Source organism: Oncorhynchus clarkii, chromosome 9 (genome assembly GCF_045791955.1).
Source record: "Oncorhynchus clarkii lewisi isolate Uvic-CL-2024 chromosome 9, UVic_Ocla_1.0, whole genome shotgun sequence".
Taxonomy (NCBI): domain Eukaryota; kingdom Metazoa; phylum Chordata; class Actinopteri; order Salmoniformes; family Salmonidae; genus Oncorhynchus; species Oncorhynchus clarkii.
The window spans coordinates 6,156,207-6,174,093 of NC_092155.1; the positions used below are offsets into that span (position 1 = coordinate 6,156,207).

The 17,887-nt window shown below is 44.8% G+C and overlaps 1 protein-coding gene across 1 annotated transcript in view; it reads left to right on the forward strand.

The window, feature by feature from the left end:
* The first annotated feature begins 8,257 nt into the window (after positions 1–8,257).
* LOC139415801 (serine/threonine-protein kinase 26-like) overlaps positions 8,258–17,887 on the forward strand; it is a 24,981-nt gene continuing 15,351 nt past the window's right edge. The window contains exons 1-2 of the mRNA XM_071163899.1: positions 8,258–8,521; positions 8,615–9,581. The gene's annotated coding sequence lies outside the window, so the exon portion shown is untranslated. The remainder of the gene's footprint in view (positions 8,522–8,614; positions 9,582–17,887) is intronic.

Consider the following 17,887-nt stretch of genomic DNA (forward strand, 5'->3'; position numbering starts at 1 on the left):
TGGAGTGGCAGGTAGACTAGTGCTATATATGGAGTGGCAGGTAGACTAGTGCTATATATGGAGTGGCAGGTAGACTAGTGCTATATATGGAGTGGCAGGTAGACTAGTGCTTTATATGGAGTGGCAGGTAGACTAGTGCCATATATGGAGTGGCAGGTAGACTAGTGCTATATATGGAGTGACAGGTAGACTAGTGCTATATATGGAGTGGCAGGTAGACTAGTGCTATATATGGAGTGGCAGGTAGACTAGTGCCATATATGGAGTGGCAGGTAGACTAGTGCCATATATTTATTTATTATTTATTTACCTTTATTTAACCAGGTAGGCAAGTTGAGAACAAGTTCTCATTTACAATTGCGACCTGGCCAAGATAAAGCAAAGCAGTTCGACAGATACAACAACACAGAGTTACACATGGAGTAAAACAAACATACAGTCAATAATAAAGTATAAACAAGTCTATATACAATGTGAGCAAATGAGGTGAGAAGGGAGGTAAAGGCAAAAAAAGGCCTTGGTGGCAAGGTAAATACAATATAGCAAGTAAAACACTGGAATGGTAGTTTTGCAATGGAAGAATGTGCAAAGTAGAAATAAAAATAATGGGGTGCAAAGGAGCAAAATAAATAAATAAATTAAATACAGTTGGGAAAGAGGTAGTTGATAGGGCTAAATTATATGTGGGCTATGTACAGGTGCAGTAATCTGTGAGCTGCTCTGACAGTTGGTGCTTAAAGCTAGTGAGGGAGATAAGTGTTTCCAGTTTCAGAGATTTTTGTAGTTCGTTCCAGTCATTGGCAGCAGAGAACTGGAAAGAGAGGCGGCCAAAGAAAGAATTGGTTTTGGGGGTGACTAGAGAGATATACCTGCTGGAGCGTGTGCTACAGGTGGGAGATGCTATGGTGACCAGCGAGCTGAGATAAGGGGGGACTTTACCTAGCAGGGTCTTGTAGATGACATGGAGCCAGTGGGTTTGGCGACGAGTATGAAGCGAGGGCCAGCCAACGAGAGCGTACAGGTCGCAATGGTGGGTAGTGTATGGGGCTTTGGTGACAAAACGGATTGCACTGTGATAGACTGCATCCAGTTTGTTGAGTAGGGTATTGGAGGCTATTTTGTAAATTACATCGCCAAAGTCGAGGATTGGTAGGATGGTCAGTTTTACAAGGGTATGTTTGGCAGCATGAGTGAAGGATGCTTTGTTGCGAAATAGGAAGCCAATTCTAGATTTAACTTTGGATTGGAGATGTTTGATATGGGTCTGGAAGGAGAGTTTACAGTCTAACCAGACACCTAAGTATTTGTAGTTGTCCACGTATTCTAAGTCAGAGCCGTCCAGAGTAGTGATGTTGGACAGGCGGGTAGGTGCAGGTAGTGATCGGTTGAAGAGCATGCATTTAGTTTTACTTGTATTTAAGAGCAGTTGGAGGCCACGGAAGGAGAGTTGTATGGCATTGAAGCTTGCCTGGAGGGTTGTTAACACAGTGTCCAAAGAAGGGCCGGAAGTATACAGAATGGTGTCGTCTGCGTAGAGGTGGATCAGAGACTCACCAGCAGCAAGAGCGACCTCATTGATGTATACAGAGAAGAGAGTCGGTCCAAGAATTGAACCCTGTGGCACCCCCATAGAGACTGCCAGAGGTCCGGACAACAGACCCTCAGATTTGACACACTGAACTCTATCAGAGAAGTAGTTGGTGAACCAGGCGAGGCAATCATTTGAGAAACCAAGGCTGTTGAGTCTGCCGATGAGGATGTGGTGATTGACAGAGTCGAAAGCCTTGGCCAGATCAATGAATACGGCTGCACAGTAAATATATATGGAGTGGCAGGTAGACTAGTGCCATATATGGAGTGGCAGGTAGACTAGTGCCATATATGGAGTGGCAGGTAGACTAGTGCTTTATATGGAGTGGCAGGTAGACTAGTGCTATATATGGAGGGGCAGGTAGACTAGTGCCATATATGGAGTGGCAGGTAGACTAGTGCTATATATGGATTGGCAGGTAGACTAGTGCTATATATGGAGTGGCAGGTAGACTAGTGGTTAAGAGCGTGGGGCCAGTAACCAATGTCGCTGGTTCAAATCCCTGAGATGACAAGATGAAAAGTCTGCCAATGTACCCTTGAGCAAGGCACTTAACCCTAATTGTTCCCGTAAGTTGCTCTGGATAAGAGCGTCTGCTAAATTACTAAAATGTAAACTTAGCCATGCATATTCCTATGTAGTCATAGTTAAGGTCCTTGTAACTCCAGGATAGTGGGTTTGATTCCTGGGACCATCCAAACAGTTCTGTTAAATGACACATAATACTATTATTATAGATCATTTCACATCATCTAAACCAATGAAAGACTGGGATTCACTGGTCTCATCTTCCTCATTCTTCATCGTCTCCATGTTCTTCATTACTGACCACGCTTCCTGTTTAAACGGGATGAGAGACAGGATTAGAACAGAACTGTCTAATAGAACCTCACATGATCAGTCAACTAACAGAACTGTCTAATAGAACCTCACATGATCAGTCAACTAACAGAACTGTCTAATAGAACCTCACATGATCAGTCAACTAGCAGAACTGTCTAATAGAACCTCACATGATCAGTCAACTAACAGAACTGTCTAATAGAACCTCACATGATCAGTCAACTAACAGAACTGTCTAATAGAACCTCACATGATCAGTCAACTAACAGAACTGTCTAATAGAACCTCACATGATCAGTCAACTAACAGAACTGTCTAATAGAACCTCACATGATCAGTCAACTAACAGAACGGTCTAATAGAACCTCACATGATCAGTCAACTAACAGAACTGTCTAATAGAACCTCACATGATCAGTCAACTAACAGAACTGTCTAATAGAACCTCACATGATCAGTCAACTAACAGAACTGTCTAATAGAACCTCACATGATCAGTCAACTAACAGAACTGTCTAATACAACCTCACATGATCAGTCAACTAACAGAACTGTCTAATAGAACCTCACATGATCAGTCAACTAACAGAACTGTCCTCATTCATTACAGCTAGAGTGGTGGTTGTACTCATTCATTACAGCTACAGTGGTGGTTGTACTCATTCATTACAGCTACAGGGGTGGTTGTACTCATTCATTACAGCTACAGGGGTGGTTGTCCTCATTCATTACAGCTACAGGGGTGGTTGTCCTCATTCATTACAGCTACAGGGGTGGTTGTACTCATTCATTACAGCTACAGGGGTGGTTGTCCTCATTCATTACAGCTACAGGGGTGGTTGTACTCATTCATTACAGCTACAGGGGTGGTTGTACTCATTCATTACAGCTACAGTGATGGTTGTACTCATTCATTACAGCTACAGGGGTGGTTGTACTCATTCATTACAGTGGTGGTTGTACTCATTCATTACAGCTACAGTGGTGGTTGTACTCATTCATTACAGCTACAGTGGTGGTTGTCCTCATTCATTACAGTGGTGGTTGTCCTCATTCATTACAGCTACAGGGGTGGTTGTACTCATTCATTACAGCTACAGTGGTGGTTGTACTCATTCATTACAGCTACAGGGGTGGTTGTCCTCATTCATTACAGCTACAGGGGTGGTTGTACTCATTCATTACAGCTACAGTGGTGGTTGTCCTCATTCATTACAGCTACAGGGGTGGTTGTACTCATTCACTACAGCTACAGGGGTGGTTGTCCTCATTCATTACAGCTACAGTGGTGGTTGTACTCATTCATTACAGCTACAGTGGTGGTTGTCCTCATTCATTACAGCTACAGGGGTGGTTGTACTCATTCATTACAGCTACAGGGGTGGTTGTACTCATTCATTACAGCTACAGGGGTGGTTGTCCTCATTCATTACAGTGGTGGTTGTACTCATTCATTACAGCTACAGTGGTGGTTGTACTCATTCATTACAGCTACAGTGGTGGTTGTACTCATTCATTACAGCTACAGTGGTGGTTGTACTCATTCATTACAGCTACAGTGGTGGTTGTACTCATTCATTACAGCTACAGTGGTGGTTGTCCTCATTCATTACAGCTACAGGGGTGGTTGTACTCATTCATTACAGCTACAGGGGTGGTTGTCCTCATTCATTACAGTGGTGGTTGTACTCATTCATTACAGTGGTGGTTGTACTCATTCATTACAGCTACAGTGGTGGTTGTACTCATTCATTACAGCTACAGTGGTGGTTGTACTCATTCATTACAGCTACAGTGGTGGTTGTACTCATTCATTACAGTGGTGGTTGTCCTCATTCATTACAGTGGTGGTTGTCCTCATTCATTACAGCTACAGTGGTGGTTGTACTCATTCATTACAGCTACAGTGGTGGTTGTACTCATTCATTACAGCTACAGTGGTGGTTGTACTCATTCATTACAGTGGTGGTTGTACTCATTCATTACAGTGGTGGTTGTACTCATTCATTACAGTGGTGGTTGTCCTCATTCATTACAGCTACAGTGGTGGTTGTACTCATTCATTACAGCTACAGTGGTGGTTGTACTCATTCATTACAGTGGTGGTTGTCCTCATTCATTACAGCTACAGGGGTGGTTGTCCTCATTCATTACAGTGGTGGTTGTCCTCATTCATTACAGTGGTGGTTGTACTCATTCATTACAGCTACAGTGGTGGTTGTCCTCATTCATTACAGCTACAGTGGTGGTTGTACTCATTACAGCTACAGGGGTGGTTGTACTCATTCATTACAGCTACAGTGGTTGTTGTCCTCATTCATTACAGCTACAGTGGTGGTTGTACTCATTACAGCTAGAGTGGTGGTTGTACTCATTACAGCTACAGTGGTGGTTGTACTCATTCATTACAGCTACAGTGGTTGTTGTCCTCATTCATTACAGCTACAGTGGTGGTTGTACTCATTACAGCTAGAGTGGTGGTTGTACTCATTACAGCTACAGTGGTGGTTGTACTCATTCATTACAGCTACAGTGGTGGTTGTACTCATTCATTACAGCTACAGTGGTGGTTGTACTCATTCATTACAGCTACAGTGGTGGTTGTACTCATTCATTACAGCTACAGGGGTGGTTGTACTCATTCATTACAGTGGTGGTTGTACTCATTCATTACAGCTACAGGGGTGGTTGTCCTCATTCATTACAGCTACAGTGGTGGTTGTACTCATTCATTACAGTGCTGGTTGTACTCATTCATTACAGCTACAGTGGTGGTTGTCCTCATTCATTACAGCTACAGTGGTGGTTGTACTCATTCATTACAGCTACAGTGGTGGTTGTACTCATTCATTACAGCTACAGTGGTGGTTGTACTCATTCATTACAGCTACAGTGGTGGTTGTCCTCATTCATTACAGTGGTTGTAGTACTCATTCATTACAGCTACAGTGGTGGTTGTCCTCATTCATTACAGCTACAGTGGTGGTTGTACTCATTACAGCTACAGTGGTGGTTGTCCTCATTCATTACAGCTACAGTGGTGGTTGTACTCATTCATTACAGCTACAGTGGTGGTTGTACTCATTCATTACAGCTACAGTGGTGGTTGTACTCATTCATTACAGCTACAGTGGTGGTTGTACTCATTCATTACAGCTACAGTGGTTGTTGTACTCATTCATTACAGCTACAGTGGTAGTTGTACTCATTCATTACAGCTACAGTGGTGGTTGTCCTCATTACAGCTACAGTGGTGGTTGTACTCATTACAGCTACAGTGGTGGTTGTACTCATTACAGCTACAGTGGTGGTTGTACTCATTCATTACAGGGGTGGTTGTACTCATTCATTACAGTAGTTGTACTCATTCATTACAGCTACAGTGGTTGTTGTCCTCATTCATTACAGCTACAGTGGTGGTTGTACTCATTCATTACAGGGGTGGTTGTACTCATTCATTACAGTAGTTGTACTCATTCATTACAGCTACAGTGGTTGTTGTCCTCATTCATTACAGCTACAGTGGTGGTTGTACTCATTCATTACAGCTACAGTGGTGGTTGTACTCATTCATTACAGCTACAGTGGTGGTTGTACTCATTCATTACAGCTACAGTGGTGGTTGTCCTCATTCATTACAGCTACAGTGGTGGTTGTACTCATTCATTACAGCTACAGGGGTGGTTGTCCTCATTCATTACAGCTACAGGGGTGGTTGTACTCGTTCATTACAGCTACAGTGGTGGTTGTACTCATTCATTACAGCTACAGGGGTGGTTGTACTCATTACAGCTACAGTGGTGGTTGTACTCATTCATTACAGCTACAGGGGTGGTTGTACTCATTACAGCTACAGTGGTGGTTGTACTCATTACAGCTACAGTGGTGGTTGTACTCATTCATTACAGGGGTGGTTGTACTCATTCATTACAGCTACAGTGGTGGTTGTACTCATTCATTACAGCTACAGTGGTGGTTGTACTCATTCATTACAGCTACAGTGGTGGTTGTCCTCATTCATTACAGCTACAGGGGTGGTTGTACTCATTACAGCTACAGGGGTGGTTGTACTCATTACAGCTACAGGGGTGGTTGTACTCATTACAGCTACAGGGGTGGTTGTACTCATTACAGCTACAGTGGTGGTTGTACTCATTCATTACAGCTACAGTGGTGGTTGTACTCATTCATTACAGCTACAGGGGTGGTTGTACTCATTCATTACAGCTACAGTGGTGGTTGTCCTCATTCATTACAGCTACAGTGGTGGTTGTACTCATTCATTACAGTGGTGGTTGTACTCATTCATTACAGCTACAGTGGTGGTTGTACTCATTCATTACAGCTACAGGGGTGGTTGTACTCATTCATTACAGCTACAGGGGTGGTTGTACTCATTCATTACAGCTACAGTGGTGGTTGTCCTCATTCATTACAGTAGTTGTACTCATTCATTACAGCTACAGTGGTGGTTGTACTCATTCATTACAGGGGTGGTTGTACTCATTCATTACAGCTACAGTGGTTGTTGTCCTCATTCATTACAACTACAGGGGTGGTTGTACTCATTCATTACAGCTACAGTGGTGGTTGTACTCATTCATTACAGCTACAGTGGTGGTTGTACTCATTCATTACAGCTACAGGGGTGGTTGTACTCATTCATTACAGCTACAGGGGTGGTTGTACTCATTCATTACAGCTACAGTGGTGGTTGTACTCATTCATTACAGCTACAGTGGTGGTTGTACTCATTCATTACAGCTACAGTGGTGGTTGTACTCATTCATTACAGTGGTGGTTGTACTCATTCATTACAGCTACAGGGGTGGTTGTCCTCATTCATTACAGTGGTGGTTGTACTCATTCATTACAGCTACAGGGGTGGTTGTACTCATTCATTACAGTGGTGGTTGTCCTCATTCATTACAGCTACAGGGGTGGTTGTCCTCATTCATTACAGCTACAGGGGTGGTTGTACTCATTCATTACAGCTACAGGGGTGGTTGTCCTCATTCATTACAACTACAGTGGTGGTTGTACTCATTCATTACAGCTACAGTGGTGGTTGTACTCATTACAGCTACAGGGGTGGTTGTACTCATTCATTACAGCTACAGTGGTAGTTGTCCTCATTCATTACAGCTACAGGGGTGGTTGTACTCATTCATTACAGCTACAGGGGTGGTTGTACTCATTCATTACAGTGGTGGTTGTACTCATTCATTACAGCTACAGGGGTGGTTGTCCTCATTCATTACAACTACAGGGGTGGTTGTATTCATTACAGCTACAGTGGCTTCTTCCTTGCTGAGCGGCCTTTCAGGTTATGTCGCTATTGGACTCGTTTTACTGTGGATATAGATACTTTTGTACCTGTTTCCTCCAGCATCTTCCCAAGGTCGTTTGCTGTAGTTCTGAGATTGATTTGCACTTTTCGCACCAAAGTACATTCATCTCTGGGAGACAGAACGCGTCTCCTTCGTGAGCGGTATGACGGCTGGTGTTTATGTTGTGTGTGTACTATTGTTTGTACAGATGAACATGGTACCTTCAGGTGATAAAGTAGTAGATCCACCACATAACACTACCACACCAGGAAGTAACTCCACCCCATAACACTACCACACCAGGAAGTAACTCCACCCCATAACACTACCACACCAGGAAGTGTGACTTACCTTTCTGAAGGTCAATATCCCTTTTTTTATCAACAGGTAGAGGAGACCTCCAGCTACAGCTACAGCTTCAACAAGAACTGCTCCAAGAACTGCTACAAGAACTGTCAGCCAGCAGGAATGACAAGTCCTAGGAAACATTTGATCTGAAACACAGGATGTAGAATTATTACAATACCTAATGCTTATTACACATGAAATGACTTTTAAAACAGGACATTTTTTACAGATAGTGCCTTCATTCAAATATCCAAAACAGACTCACCTGGAACATGAACCTGTCTCTCCTTCATGTGTTTGATCTCCAACTGTTGAACGCGACAGGTGAAGGTGTTGTTGTCAGAGTTCGGGACGATGACATGGCTTGTCACAGTGTAGCAGCCTTCACGGTCTCTGGACGTCTCTGTAGGTCCAGCAGCAGGGAGGACACGTCCCTGAGCGTCACACCACTCCATGACAGGCTCTGGGTAGCAGCCTTCACGGTCTCTGGACGTCTCTGTAGGTCCAGCAGCAGGGAGGACACGTCCCTGAGCGTCAAACCACTCCATGACAGGCTCTGGGTAGCAGCCTGTCAGCCTCACAGCGCAGGACCACCTCATCGCCTTCCATTCCCTCAATGATGATAACTGGTCTGGACACAGCACCTATACAGATATACCACGGCTTTCAGCCAATCAGCATTCAGGGCTCAAACCACCTAGTTTAATATGTTTGTGATATCCGACCGTATACCACAGCTTTCAGCCAATCAGCATTCAGGGCTCAAACCACCTAGTTTATAATATTTGTGATATTAGACTGTATACCACGGCTTTCAGCCAATCAGCATTCAGGGCTCAAACCACCTAGTTTATAATGTTTGTGATATCAGACCGTATACCACAGTTACATGGACTTGGGTTAAGGTAAGTATGTAGTCTAACCAATCTACAGTATGGAACTAATACTCATCATGCAATGGACTTGACATTGAACTCACCCTTGATTTCATGAGATCTGTCTCCTAAGGGGGTTTGGGTGGTCAGCAGGTGTGTTGACTCACCAACAAGGAGTTGAATGATGGTTTTCTGGTGGTCCAGCAGTGGAATGTAACAGGTGTAGTTTCCAGCATCAGAGAGTTTCACTCTGGTCAACTTTAAACTAGTGTTGCCGTTCTCTAGTTCTTCTTTGAACAGTGACGTCCTTCCCCTGAAGACTGGATTCTGGAGCACCAGATCGTCCTTCTCATCTCTGTAAAGATGGACCTCTTTTGGTTTTAGGTCCGGTCTCTGCCACTCTACTGACTGATGCACAGCACTGACGGTGTGTCTCAGGGTGCAAGGTAGGATGACGTCATCACCAACTAAGGCCACAATGGGTTGAACTGTCCGTGAGAAAAACAGATTACAGATTCATATACTTTGAGACAAAGCAAGACATATGCCTACTGAATGTTGAGCAGGTGGATAGTGACTCCCACAACAGCTAAGGTCATTTGAACCATGAAATGGTCTATGAACATTGACTAACATCAATCCTACAAATGTGAACTTTACTCTCATACACAATTCAATAAAGCGTCTCACTAAATAGTAGGGATCAATTCGAACAATCGGTTTTATTGATGAGTTGATCGGAGGTGTTTGAATCAATCACAGATATGAAAAAAGGCTGCATTTCCACAGACAGCTGATCTCTCTTTAGTGAGAGCTTTCACATGATGCTAGGAGACCTCAGGAGACACTTTTAAATGGTCCAATCTGAAGATCAAATCATTTCTGGGTAACTTAAGTTAAGTTAAAGAGATCATGTTTTTTTTTGTGATAGAATAGAAGTGGCATCTCCAACACTAAAATGGCATAATCATAATTTTCACATTTCCACAGCATTATTCCAACCTCAGTGTGTAAATATAAAACACAGGAGAGGAATATCACATGTTTGACTGCATTGGGCCTTTAATAGTTATCCTGAACAGTTACCTGCAGACATTTCTTTAAAGCAGCAATCAGCTGTTGAAACAATAACAAAGCCTATTCCGTGCCCTTGTTTCGGTTAAAAGCTTTAGGAAGGGACTGAAGAAATGTAACCACAGTTAATAGCAATACCTGACCATGACAGCAAGATGTTACACCTGCAAATCAGTGTGCACGACAAATGAACTTTGATTTGGCCCCAGTTTTACAAGAAGCATCTTAAGGCTACGTTTATCGTTAGAACCGTCGTATCCTATCCGATGCTTTCGGGAAACCGGGCCGTGTTCAATGCTACAGAAACTGTATATAATCCACATTAGTCCTAGCAAGCTAACTTACTTACCAACTGTATCACTAGATGTTGATGATATTCCGATCATTGACATTGTACACAACCAGAAGGGCAAAGAAGTCTTCATATTGGCTGACTTGCCTAGTTGAATAAAGGTTCAAAATAACAAATATATTCTCATCCGTCGCTGGCTGTGACCCGGTGACGGATGTTTATCAGCAGTTGTTGTCCAATGTCATGGTGCGTTACCGCCTCCTACCGTAGTGGAGGAACTGGGAGAAACTAAATCCTACCTTCCAGCCCCGTTGCTCTTAAAAAAAGATAGCAAAATATTTTAGACTATATCTAAGACGTTCTTGTCAATATACTCTTTAAACTACTTTCCTGTATACCCTTGTCCCTCATAATAGATCTCAGCCTCTCTCTTTCCCTCTGATACTGAACACACTGTAGCTATACATGCTCCAGAGTCTCTGTTTCCTGGCAACATTCACACTTTCCCGTTGGATGCTTTCCTATCACATTTAAGGTCTCAACCCCTTAATCTTGTAAAATTAGCCTCCTCTCTTCTGTGCCTTCCTGCCGTCCTCCCCTACACGACTTTCCTCTGTACTTGAAATACATGCCTGCCCTTAGCGTGTCTCTTCCACTGCACCTGCCATCTCTGCAACCCTCAAATAAAATGTTATTAGTCACATGCGCCGACAGCTGAATACAACAGGTGTAGTAGACAGTTAATTGAAATGCATTCCAGGTGACTACCTCATGAAACTGGTTGAGAGAATGCCAAGAGTGTGCAAAGCTGTCATCAAGACAAAGGGTGGCTACTTTAAAGTATCTCAAATATAAAATATATTTTGATTTGTTTAACACTTTTTGGGTGATGATTCCATGTGCGCTATTTTAAACGGATGGCGATGTCATTTACAAAATAGCCTCCAACACTCCACTCAACAAATTGGATGCAGTCTATCACAGTGCCATCCGTTTTGTCACCAAAGCCCCATATACTGCCCACCACTGCGACCTGTACACTGTCGTCGGCTGGCCCTCGCTTCACTCACTGGCTCCAGGTCATCTATAAGTCTTTGCTAGGTAAAGCCCCGTCTTGTCTCAGCTCGCTGGTCACCATAGCAGCACCCGTTCGTAGCACGCGCTCCAGCTCTTCCCCTACTGTATTTATTTATCCCACCAGCCATGGTCCAGCATACCAGCTAGCTACCATGTCTCTAAGCATACCTGGAGCTGGTCAAGAAGCTACCATGTCTCTAAACATACCTGGAGCTGGTCAAGAAGCTACCATGTCTCTAAACATACCTGGAGCTGGTCAAGAAGCTACCATGTCTCTAAACATACCTGGAGCTGGTCAAGAAGCTACCATGTCTCTAAACATACCTGGAGCTGGTCAAGAAGCTACCATGTCTCTAAACATACCTGGAGCTGGTCAAGAAGCTACCATGTCTCTAAACATACCTGGAGCTGGTCAAGAAGCTACCATGTCTCTAAACATACCTGGAGCTGGTCAAGAAGATACCATGTCTCTAAACATACCTGAAGGATTTTCATACAGTGTTGTAGAATAATTTCACCAGCAGGGGTCAGCCTTGTTCCAGTTTTCAAACCTCCACTCCATGTGCTCAGTGAACAGGACAGGTTTCAATTGATTGATTGATTGATTGATTGTCCAATTAGTCTCCATCATCTGTTTTAGATCTATTATCCATATCATTGATAATTAGCACATTTTCATTCAGTTACGCTAAACAAGCAGACTAAAAACAGATTGTGAGAATTTACATCCCACTATCAGCCACACTTGAACCAGGAAATGTTCCCCTTTTGTCCAAGTCCACAAACAATAAATACTATTATTTCTCATCAAAATGTCACTGGTTGAGCTGCTGTAAAAATTATTACAAAATGTCTCCCTGCATTCAGTGGAAGGCAGCTAAAGTCACACCTGACGCTGAGGTAAGAGAGACAGACTGACCTGACGCTGAGGTAAGAGAGACAGACTGACATGACGCTGAGGTAAGACAGACTGACCTGAGGTTAGAGAGACAGACTGACCTGACACTGAGGTAAGAGAGACAGACTGACCTGACGCTGAGGTAAGAGAGACAGACTGACATGACGCTGAGGTAAGACAGACTGACCTGAGGTTAGAGAGACAGACTGACCTGACACTGAGGTAAGAGAGACAGATTGACCTGACGCTGAGGTAAGACAGACTGACCTGAGGTTAGAGAGACAGACTGACCTGACGCTGAGTATAGAGAGACAGACTGATCTGACGCTGAGGATAGAGAGACAGACTGACCTGACGCTGAGGTAAGACAGACTGACCTGAGGTAAGAGAGACAGACTGACCTGACGCTGAGGTAAGACAGACTGACCTGAGGTTAGAGAGACAGACTGACCTGACGCTGAGTATAGAGAGACAGACTGATCTGACGCTGAGGATAGAGAGACAGACTGACCTGACGCTGAGTATAGAGAGACAGACTGACCTGACGCTGAGTATAGGGAGACAGACTGACCTGACACTGAGGTTAGAGAGACAGACTGACCTGACGCTGAGTATATAGAGACAGACTGACCTGACGCTGAGGTAAGAGAGACTGACTGACCTGACGCTGAGGTAAGAGAGACAGACTGACCTGACGCTGAGTATAGAGAGACAGACTGACCTGACGCTGAGGTAAGAGAGACAGACTGACCTGACGCTGAGGCAGGAGAGACAGACTGACCTGACGCTGAGGTAAGAGAGACAGACTGACCTGACGCTGAGGTTAGAGAGACAGACTGACCTGACGCTGAGGTTAGAGAGACAGACTGACCTGACGCTGAGGTTAGAGAGACAGACTGACCTGACGCTGAGGCAGGAGAGACAGACTGACCTGACGCTGAGTATAGAGAGACAGACTGACCTGACGCTGAGTATAGAGAGACAGACTGACCTGACACTGAGGTTAGAGAGACAGACTGACCTGACGCTGAGGTTAGAGAGACAGACTGACCTGACGCTGAGGTAAGAGAGACTGACTGACCTGACGCTGAGGTAAGAGAGACAGACTGACCTGACGCTGAGTATAGAGAGACAGACTGATCTGACGCTGAGGATAGAGAGACAGACTGACCTGACGCTGAGTATAGAGAGACAGACTGACCTGACGCTGAGTATAGGGAGACAGACTGACCTGACACTGAGGTTAGAGAGACAGACTGACCTGACGCTGAGTATATAGAGACAGACTGACCTGACGCTGAGGTAAGAGAGACAGACTGACCTGACGCTGAGTATAGAGAGACAGACTGACCTGACGCTGAGTATAGAGAGACAGACTGACCTGACACTGAGGTTAGAGAGACAGACTGACCTGACGCTGAGGTTAGAGAGACAGACTGACCTGACGCTGAGGTAAGAGAGACTGACTGACCTGACGCTGAGGTAAGAGAGACAGACTGACCTGACGCTGAGTATAGAGAGACAGACTGACCTGACGCTGAGGTAAGAGAGACAGACTGACCTGACGCTGAGGCAGGAGAGACAGACTGACCTGACGCTGAGGTAAGAGAGACAGACTGACCTGACGCTGAGGTTAGAGAGACAGACTGACCTGACGCTGAGGTTAGAGAGACAGACTGACCTGACGCTGAGGTTAGAGAGACAGACTGACCTGACGCTGAGGCAGGAGAGACAGACTGACCTGACGCTGAGTATAGAGAGACAGACTGACCTGACGCTGAGTATAGAGAGACAGACTGACCTGACGCTGAGGCAGGAGAGACAGACTGACCTGACGCTGAGGTAAGAGAGACAGGCTGTCCTGACGCTGAGGTTAGAGAGACAGACTGACCTGACGCTGAGGTAAGAGAGACAGACTAACCTGACGCTGAGGTAAGAGAGACAGACTGACCTGATCCTGAAGTAAGAGAGACAGACTGACCTGATCCTGAGGTAAGAGAGACAGACTGACCTGACACTGAGGTAAGAGAGACAGACTGACCTGACGCTGAGGTAAGAGAGACAGACTGACCTGACGCTGAGGTTAGAGAGACGGACTGACCTGACGCTGAGGTTAGAGAGACAGACTGACCTGACGCTGAGGATAGAGAGACAGACTGACCTGACACTGAGGTAAGAGAGACAGACTGACCTGACGCTGAGGATAGAGAGACAGACTGACCTGACACTGAGGCAAGAGAGACAGACTGACCTGAGGTAAGAGAGACAGACTGACCTGACGCTGAGGTTAGAGAGACAGACTGACCTGACACTGAGGTAAGAGAGACAGACTGACCTGACGCTGAGGCAGGAGAGACAGACTGACCTGACGCTGAGTATAGAGAGACAGACTGACCTGACGCTGAGTATAGAGAGACAGACTGACCTGACGCTGAGGTAAGAGATACAGCCTGACCTGACGCTGAGGTTAGAAAGACAGACTGACCTGACACTGAGGTAAGAGAGACGGACTGACCTGACGCTGAGTATAGAGAGACAGACTGACCTGACGCTGAGGTAAGAGATACAGCCTGACCTGACGCTGAGGTTAGAAAGACAGACTGACCTGACGCTGAGGTTAGAGAGACAGGCTGACCTGACGCTGAGGTTAGAGAGACAGACTGACCTGACGCTGAGGTTAGAGAGACAGACTGACCTGACGCTGAGGTAAGAGAGACAGACTGACCTGACGCTGAGGTAAGAGAGACAGACTGACCTGATCCTGAGGTAAGAGAGACAGACTGACCTGATCCTGAGGTAAGAGAGACAGACTGACCTGACGTGAGGTAAGAGAGACAGACTGACCTGATCCTGAGGTAAGAGAGACAGACTGACCTGACGCTGAGGTTAGAGAGACAGACTGACCTGACGCTGAGGTTAGAGAGACAGACTGACCTGACGCTGAGGTTAGAGAGACAGACTGACCTGAGGTTAGAGAGACAGACTGACCTGACGCTGAGGTTAGAGAGACAGACTGACCTGACGCTGAGGTTAGAGAGACAGACTGACCTGACGCTGAGGTAAGGTGTATAACAGCATCAGAGACTATGGCGAACTCTTTGGGTGTTACAGCTTCAGAGACTATGGAGAACTCTCTAGGTGTAACAGCATCAAAGACTATGAAGAACTCTCTAGGTGTAACAGCATCAGAGACTATGGAGAACTCTCTAGGTGTAACAGCATCAAAGACTATGGCGAACTCTCTAGGTGTCAACAGGGATATTGTAACAAGATAAAAGGTCCTCATAATTGAGTAACAATCCTTCTACATTATAAAGTTGATTCACCACTAGGATATGATTATTAAACCAGTTCTTAGAACATAAAGGCTTGTTTCTATACAAAATGTCCTTATTGTTCCAAATGAAATACCTATATGGGGGGAAATTATGTTTATATATTAACGACCACGCTAATAATACTTGTCTATGAAAAGCAGATAATTTCGTAGGAATCGTATCAATATTATAGTTACAAAGTAAGATAAAATGGAAGTCACCAAAAGCTGGAGAAGATATAATGAGGAATGAGATTCCAAATTGAAGTTGGATTCTTAAAAAAAAAATGTTTAGCCCAATTTATCTTAAAACTATTATTCAAAAAAATGTAATTGAAGCCTACCATATTCAAATGAGTTCATAACGACAGAATTCCTAATATAATGTGTACGATTTTGTCACGACTGTCTTCGGGATAAAGAGAGGAGGACCAAGATGCAGCGCGATGGTAATTCATATTTAATGGGAATACTTAAACACTAAACAAAAACAACAAACTGACAAAAGGAACGAAGACGAAACAGTCCCGTAACGTGAACACTAAACACTGTACACAGGAACAACCACCCACATAATACCCACAGAATATGGCTGCCTAAATATGGTTCCCAACCAGAGACAACGATAGACAGCTGCCTCTAATTGAGAACCAATCTAGGCAACCATAGACACACGAAACACCTAGACTAGTCACAAACCCATAAAACATACAAAACCTCTAGACAAGACAAAACCACATACATCACCCATGTCATACCCTGACCTAACCAAAATATCAAGGAAAACAAAGATAACTAAGGTCAGGGTGTGACAGTACCCTCCCCCCCCCCAAAGGTGCGGACTCCCGGCCGCACAGCTAACACTATATGGGAGGGTCTGGGTGGGCATAAAACCGAGGTTGCGGTTCAGGCTCGGGACGTGGACCCCGCTCCACTTCACCCTTACTTAATGTCTCTGGAGGGGGAACCCTCACCGCCGACCACGGATGAGAGGACGCCACTGGACTGATGGTCGAGTCTGTAGTGAGTGGCACCTCTGGACTGGAGGGAGACTCTGGCGGATCCGGACTGGAGGGAGACTCTGGCGGCTCTGGCGGCTCCGGGCAGACTGGCAGCTCTGGCGGCTCCTGGCAGACTGGCGGCTCCTGGCTGAATGGCGGCTCTGGCGGCTCCTTACAGACGGGAGGCTCTGGCGGCTCGGGACAGACTGACGGCTCGGGACAGACTGGCGGCTCGGGACAGACTTGGCGGCTCGGGACAGACGGGAGACTCTGGTGGCTCGGGACAGACGGGAGACTCTGGCGGCTCGGGACAGACGGGAGACTGGCGGCTCGGGACAGACGGGAGACTCTGGCGGCTAGGGACAGACGGGAGACTCTGGCGGCTAGGGACAGACGGGAGACTCTGGCGGCTCGGAACAGAATATTTTCTTAAATATTTTCCAACCTCATATTTAAAAAGCTCCAAGTTATTACTGTATGAATTGTCATTGAAAGACTTCTTCCAAAAGTGTGTAAAAATACTTATTTTCCACCATAATTTGCAAATAAATTCATTAAAAATCCTACAATGTGATTTTCTGGATTTTTTTTCTCATTTTGTCTGTCATAGTTGAAGTGTACCTATGATGAAAATTACAGGCCTCTCTCATATTTTTAAGTGGGAGAACTTGCACAATTGGTGGCTGACTAAATACTTTTTTGCCCCACTGTATATGGTCATTAAGGCCATTATCAGAGATAAACAGTGTAATGTCAGTATAAACAGCTATATGACCAGTAAGAGGAGTGACCAGGATGTTAACAGAAATAGCCTGTTTATCAAAACATTTAGACACCAACCACAGATCTGTGGTGATTGTTTGGAGTGACTCTTATTACTACAAGTGAAAGACTCGTCATTAGGAAACTTTACTCTCCAAATATCTAGAATATCAAACCTTTCCATCAACTGCCTCAAACTTGTATTCATAGAAGTGGACTGTTCCGGAGGCCATCTATGAATCAAATGATTCGGAGAAATATTAAAATCCCCGACCTACTATAAGTAAAGCATTAGGGATCTTGGTTAGCCAACGGAGAATACGCTTTTCCAAAGATTCAAGTAACGGATCGTTTTCAATTTTGAAATAGTACCCATAAATGTTGGTAATAATAATAGTGATGTTGTTACAGTCTGAGTGCAAAATACCTCCATTGAAATGATTATTTAGAGTGATAACTGCAGCAGAGAGTTCAGAACCA